Source organism: Eubalaena glacialis, chromosome 14 (assembly GCF_028564815.1).
Source record: "Eubalaena glacialis isolate mEubGla1 chromosome 14, mEubGla1.1.hap2.+ XY, whole genome shotgun sequence".
NCBI lineage: Eukaryota > Metazoa > Chordata > Mammalia > Artiodactyla > Balaenidae > Eubalaena > Eubalaena glacialis.
In genome coordinates, this window is record NC_083729.1 from 49134909 (window position 1) to 49142591 (window position 7683).

At 34.8% G+C, this 7683-nt stretch overlaps 1 pseudogene; it reads right to left on the reverse strand.

Moving 5' to 3' along the window:
* Positions 1–767: 767 nt before the first annotated feature.
* Positions 768–7366, reverse strand: LOC133104971 (proteasome maturation protein-like; annotated as a pseudogene).
* Positions 7367–7683: the final 317 nt, after the last annotated feature.

A 7683-nucleotide genomic window follows, 5' to 3' on the forward strand; every position in this document is an offset into this window, starting at 1 on the left:
CTGTTACAAAATCTTTTATATTAAAAGGGAATTAAGAGATATGTCAACTAATTGAAATGTTTAGAATTTAGTTGGTTCCTGATTTTTAAAACAACATACAAAAATAATTGTGGCATTTGTGAGAAAGTTGGAAAAATTTAAACAATGATTGGATCTTTTCTGATATTAAGCATTTATTGTTAAATTTTTGAAATAATAATGATATCACGGGTATCTTTAAAAAGAAAACTATTAACTTTCAGAGAAACATACTGATATATTTGCAGATGGAATAATACATCTTATATCTGCTCCAGAAATGATAAGATAAAGGGAAGTATGTAGGAGTATATAACACAAGATGGGCCAGGTATTGATAATTGTTGATGATGGGTCATGGTGAAGTACTTTATTATGCTCTTCTATTTCTATATATGGTTAAAGTTTTATACAATAAATAATTTAAAATACATATGCAAAGCAACATGATATAAATATATATAAGTAAAGTTTTTGAGACAAGAAAACGTAACTGTGTTCCTTTCATTGTTGTGTCATTTGCTAAGTGTTTTGAATCATTTAAAATCGGATAAAAATGTCATATTTGAGGCTTCATGCTTTTAGTGTATATTTTGTTGGTAGAGGTGTTTTCACAGCAGCAGAATTTATATTTTCTGGCAAAACTTCTCATGTGTCAGTACTTTTAATATTGTATACATCAAATTATAGTAAAAAGACAACTATAAACAAGATGAAGTTCCTCTACTTTAATTAACCACACACCTCTATTATAGTAAGCCAAATTTATATTCCACCATCAAGGTTCTTTCATTACATCATTTTGTGATGGATCATTAAAAATATCTTGAAAACCAATAGCTTCATCATTACCCCTCAACATATCCAGTGAAAGATCTGAGCTAGGAAAAAATGGAAGATATTGAACATGCTCCACTGCATTGAATTCCATTTGTAATTCTATTAGAGCAAATAGACCCTGGATGTTTCTTAATGTGGATGAATTCATTTTATTTCCATTGAGCATTTTATTTTGGTATACTAGTCAGCTGGGGCTGCCATAACAAAATACCACCAACTAGGTGGCCTAAACAATAGACATTTATTTTCCCACATTCTGAAGGTTGAAATCAAGATGCTGGCAGGGTTGGTTTCTCCTAAGGTCTCTGTCCTTGGCTCACAGACAGCTGTCTTCTCATTGTGTCCTCACTTGGCCTTTGTGTAAATCTCTGGTGTCTCTTCCTCTTCTAAGGATATCAGTCATTGGATTAGGGTCCTTATGACTTCATTTAATCTTAAGTACCTTCTTAAAGGCCCTATCTCCAAATACAGTCACCTTGGGAGTTAGGGCTTCAATATATGAATTTGGGTAATACTGTTCAGTACATAACAAGCTGAAAAGTTTTTTTTCTAATAATTCAAGAGGATGACTGGGCAAAAGTTAATTTTTCACATAAGAAAAATATTTTGAAAGAAGATCATGACTTTCAAAAGGTCCACTTGCTGAAAGTTCAGTAACTGGAATACTATCCATTAGCTGAGATCCAAGTCCTCTGGCATTCACTTCCAGCCTGCTCTGCACACAGCCACTCAGCCCCCTGATGTCAGCCAGCCCCTCACTTCTAATTCTGGGAGTTAATTCCTCACATCTGCTGGCACATGCTTTTTTTTTTTTTTAATATGCACAGATTTGTGGTCAAAAACATTTAAAAGTTACAGATAGCAAATAAACATACGAAAAGATGCTTCATGTCATATATCATTAGGGAAATGCAAATTAAAACAACAATGAGATACCACTACACACCTATCAGAATGGCTAAAATCCAGAACTGACAACGCCAGATGCTGATGAAGTATGGAGCATCAGGAATTCTTATTTATTTCCGGTAGAAGTGCAAAATGGTACAGTCACTTTGGAAGACAGTTTGGTGGCTTCTTACAAAACTAAACATACTCTTACCATACAACCCAGCAAATGCACTCCTTGGTATTTACCCAAAAGAGTTGAAAATGTATATCCACACAAAAACCTGCACATGGATGTTTACTGCAGCTTTATTCACAAACGCCAAAACCTGGAAGTGACCAAGATGCCCATCAGCAGGAGAATGGATAAATAAACTGTGGTGCATCCAGGCAACAAAATATTATTTAGCACTAAAAAGAAATAGCTATCAAGCCATTAAAAGATATGGAGTAAACTTAAATGCATATTACTAAGTGAAAGAAGCCAATCAGAAAAAGTTACGCAGTGGACTTCTCTGGTGGCGCAGCGGTTAAGAATCGTCCTGTCAATGCAGGGGACACGGGTTCGATCCCTGCTCCCGGAAGATCCCACATGCTGCAGAGCAACTAAGCCCTTGCTCCACAAGTACTGAGCCCGCGCTCTAGAGCCCGCGAGCCACAACTACTGAAGCCCGTGCACCTAGAGCCCGTGCTCTGCAACAAGAGAAGCCACCACAATGAGAAGCCCGTGCACCGCAACAAAGAGTAGTCCCTGCTCGCTGCAACTAGAGAAAAAGCCAGCGCGCAGCAACAAAGACCCAACGCAGCCTAAATAAATAAATAAATAAATACATTTAATTAAAAAAAAAAGTTACGTACTGTATGATTCTAACTATATGATATTCAGAAAAGAGACAAACTATGGATATGTTCAGTAGTTGCTTAGAGGGAAAGGAGACATGAATAGGTGAAGCACAGAGGATTTTTAGGGCAGTGCAAATACTCTGTATGATACCATAATGATGTATACATTTCATTATACATTTGCCAAAATCCATAGAATGCACAACACCAAGAGTGAATCTTAATGTAAACTATGGACTTCGGGTAACTATGATATATCAATGTGGGTACATCAATTATAACAAATGTGCCATTCTGGTGAGGGGTGTTGATAATGGGGGAAGTTATGCATGCCTGGGGACAAGGCATATGGGAAATCTCCATACTTTCTGCTCGATTTTGCAGTGAACATAAAGCTGTTCTAAAAAACAAAGTCTATTTTTAAAAAATAATAAAATTTTAAAAGTTTTAAAAATTTGAATCCCACCCCTTTTACTTACTGTGTGATTTTGAACAAATTAATTAGTATCTTTGTAGTCCAATATACCTATCTGGAAAATGGAATAATAAAAGTATTTGCTTTTCAGAATGATTAAGGATAATTTAAATGAAAAAATAAGGATTTTACAAAATGCTTTCAGATACTGATTTGTACTAAATTGATGGGAGGCTTTCAGCTGGGACATAAGTGAAAAACAGTGCAGATAGGAGGTCATTTATTCCTATATACTACTTCTATAAGGGGAATCATAGAAATATTTCTTTCTAACGATTATTTTATAGATTCTCGAGATCTAGATATAAGATTTATGTCTATAATAATCTTGCTTAATTAAAAAATAATCACTGTTTTCACGAAGCAATATATATTCATGGTACAAATTTTAAACTTAACTAAATCATACATGGTGAAAAGAAATTCCCCCTACTCCCTTCTTCATCATATGTGTATATATATATATATATATATATATATATATATATATATATATATATATATGTATATTCTATATAGATGACCTAGTTTTATTAGTAAGAACTTTGGTAAAATTTTTTTACTTAAAAATAAAAGATTTGCCAGAGCAATGTATTACTTCCTTTACATACCTTTCCCTTAATTTTCAAAACATCATTTCTAATAAACTCATATTCCCACTGTGTAAAGAAACCGATATTTAAAGTGATTAAGGAGCTGCTCAGAACTGTGAGTTAGGATTTATCCCATATCTATGTGATTGTGATGCCAAAACCAAAGGCTTTTAATTTGACTAATCAGCTTTATTAATGCTGAGTCCCTGAGTAAAGATTTAATTTATTCTCTTACCTAAAATAACATTTTCTAATTTTTAAGAAGTTTTACTTTGATTTTCTTTGTTCCCTATACCCATCTTTCTCCCTTGCCACCTCCCTAAACCTCCTAAGAATTGTCATTTTCTAGGATTTCAGGATGAGACTCTGTACAATCACATTTTTCACTTTTTCTAACTTTAGAAATGTGGTAGTCAATGACAAGTTTAGACAGCTTTTCTTCAGATTCAATTTTGGTCATATACAAGACTCATTCAGCCTTCTCAGGTCCTTTCATGAACAGTCTCAGAAGTAAGGCACCTTAGGTTTGATGTATTTCAAGTCTCATAAAATGCGCTGTTCACTTTCAAGTATGTTCATTCATAGCCATTCTCTTTCTTTACCTCAAAGTCAAGAGAGGTATTCCTATAAAAGAATTTCAAACCTACCACTGTTAATTCCATATGAATATTGCAAGGAGATGATAGAAATATCCAAAGGAAGCACCATTTTAGCACCGGGCTAAAACAAAATAAAATGTCAAGTCATATTTGTCTCCCTCTTTTCTTCCATCTATTTATTATTAAGCACAGATATTAAAAAAAAACCCCAAAAATCCTAAGAGCTAATATGTGATTTCAGAGCTTTCTGTCTTTCAAATAACTTATGATAACTGGTGTGTCCATAAGACAGTGTGATATAATGGAAAGCATAGTAGCTGGATGAGCTCCAGTTCTTACTAATGGATGATCCTAGGCATCCATTCACTAGTCTTCAGCTTCAGCTTCCATAAAATCATTCTAATATCTACTGGGGCTATTTAGAAGCATCAGTGGTATGTATTAAATGTTTTATAAACTGTAAAACACATAAAGTGGAGGATATATTATCTCTGAAAAAGGTATGTTTTTTGGTAAGAGAGTTTTGCCACAAAACCTCATTCCTTTTTCACTGCACTTAAGAATCCATACAAATATTTAAAATTAGTTTCAAATTTGGCATATGAATTTTATCCATGGCTGGGAAGACGGAAAGGTAACATCATGACAGAGTCATGCAAGTTCCAGGAAGAATAACTCTGTGAATTTTAGCAGCATCTTCTAGAGTGCTAGGGGTAGAGTGATAAAACTCAAAGAAACTTTTTCAGAAAGGGAATCGAGAATAAGAGATATAAAGTTCCATGTCTAAAGCAACAAAAATAATCAACTGTACTCCAGTATAAAATAAAGGTTTTCCAAAAAGCAACAAAAATAATTATTGGTGAAAACTCTACAACCCAAAACCCAAGGCTGCCAGATAAGCTTTTCCTTTTCTCAACACTGATATGTACTATCTCCAAAACTCTCATGTTGGAGTCTCAGGTAATGGATAACTCAGCAGTGGGAAATATATGGGAACAGACAGCTCTGACCAGCCTAACTCAATTCATACCATAAATGTAACTCTCAAGAGTAGTTCTGATGCTAACTAACCTTCTGAGATTTTCAGCTTGGAGACAGATGCCCAACAACCTGTATCTATAAATAGTAAGAATACATGTGGGAGCTAATCACTTTTTCTTGCTTCCATCTTTAACATTTTTGATATTTTATTTTATTGTTTTCGTTAATTGCTACTTTGAAAGCACATATGCAGAATAATAAAGAAATTTCAGAAAATCAGTATCGGGCGTGAAGATAATGTTCATTCACTGAGTGAGTGCTAAACTGGACAATTAATGAATGATGAATGAAGATAGCTTTATAAGCTAAATCGTTCTTTCCTCTTTTCTAAAGATAAATGAGGGTTCTTTAAGTCTTAGCTGATGTCTTGGGACCAAAGAAAAATGCAAATATAAACCTGTCTTTATTTTTTAAATAGATGTATTCCTAGCCTGTGCAACTTACTACTTTATAAATCTAACATATTTTTCTGAGTTAATTAAAGGGGCTTGATATTCACATTTCAAAAGTTGAATACTCTTTAAAAATTTTTTTTGTTTTATTTTTTAGCCACGTTGCACAGCATGTGGGATCTTAGTTCCCCCACCAGGGATCGAACCCATGCCCCCTGAATTGGGAGCTCAGAGTTTTAACCACTGGACTGCCAGGGAAGTCCCTGAATACTCTTTTAATGTGGATAAATATTATTAAATATATCTTGTCTATAAATTTAGGTTTTTTTTCTTTTTTTTTAAACTTTGGATTTATTTATTTATTTATTTATTTATTTATTTATTTATGGCTGTGTTGGGTCTTCGTTTCTGTGCGAGGGCTTTCTCTAGTTGCGGCAGGTGGGGGCCACTCTTCGTCGCGATGCGTGGGCCCCTCATTATCGCGGCCTCTCTTGTTGCGGAGCACAGGCTCCAGACGCGCAGGCTCAGTAATTGTGGCTCACGGGCCTAGTTGCTCCGCGGCATGTGGGATCTTCCCAGACCAGGGCTCGAACCCATGTTCCCTGCATTGGCAGGCAGATTCTCAACCACTGCGCCACCAGGGAAGCCCCTTTTTTTCTTAAATTGATAAAGTCTGGTAGCTTTACTAACTCTTCATCATATACAAACAAGACTGCTTGAGATAAAGCATTTTTGTCACTGCCACATTTATTCAGCATACTGTAAACTGTCAGTATGACAAGAGATAGTGAAAACAATTTTGGCATTCATCTTCACACTGCATAAACACTGAGGGAGTTGAAACTGGGAAGCTCTAATTTAGACAAGCTGACCAGCAGTTACCAATTTCTGAGGAATAAAGCTCCATTTTCATGTGTTGGACCAGAGGAAAGAAGTTCCCAGAAAACTTGACAACACCCTTAGATCTCATCTTAACTTCCCCCAAACTTTGTGTTGTGGATAAATCCTTTAATATTTTGGGGCCTCTAATGTGCAAAATGAGGAGGTTGAAGACATTGGTCCCCAAGTTCTTTACTACAAAGCTCCTTTTAAAATTTTATTTAACTACTTTAAAAACTAATTTTAGACTTACGCAAGTGTTCAAGAGTAGTGCAAAGAGTTTTCTTCTACCTCTCATGCTGCTTCTTCTAATGTTATCTTACACAACCATAGTAAAATGATAGAGAACAGGCAATTAACATTGACACAATGTTATTAACTAATCTACACCAACTTTTCACTAATGTAATTTTTCTTTTCCAGCATTCTATACAGGATCTTGTATTATATTTAGTTGTTATTTATACTTGTTATACAATCTGTAGCAGTTCTTCAGCTTTCCTTGCCTTTCATGCTTATGACACTTTTGAAGAGTATTCATCAGCAATTTTGTAGAATGCCCATAAATTGGGGATCATCTGGTGTTTTCACAGATTGAGGTTATACATTATTGTCAAAAATACTACAAACAATGTTGTACCCTTCTCAGTGCTTCACATCAAGGGCTTCGTGATGTCAGTATGTCTTATTCCTAGTGATGTTTACCTGGATCGCTAGGTTAAGATGGTATCCGCTGGGTTTCTCCAATATAAAGTTACCGTCCTTCCCTTTGTAGTTCGTAAGTATCTTGGGGGACATACCTGAGACTATGTAAATCTTTTCCTCCTCAAACCTTTTCCCAAGATTTCCCTAATTTTAGTATTCATTGGTGGATTTTTGTCTGTAACAATTATGACTGTAGTTATTGCCTCATGATGATCCTTTATTTCCCTTCTTCCTTCTATATGTTTTCATTAGAATTCTACTGTAAGGAAGGTTTGTCATGTTTCCCCCATTTTTTAGTTAATCTGATTATTTATTCACATTAGTAAGGATCCATGAATATGTATTTTATTCTATGAGTTATATTCCAATACTATCACTTTTTATTCTGTTGGGAAACTTATTCCAGTTTT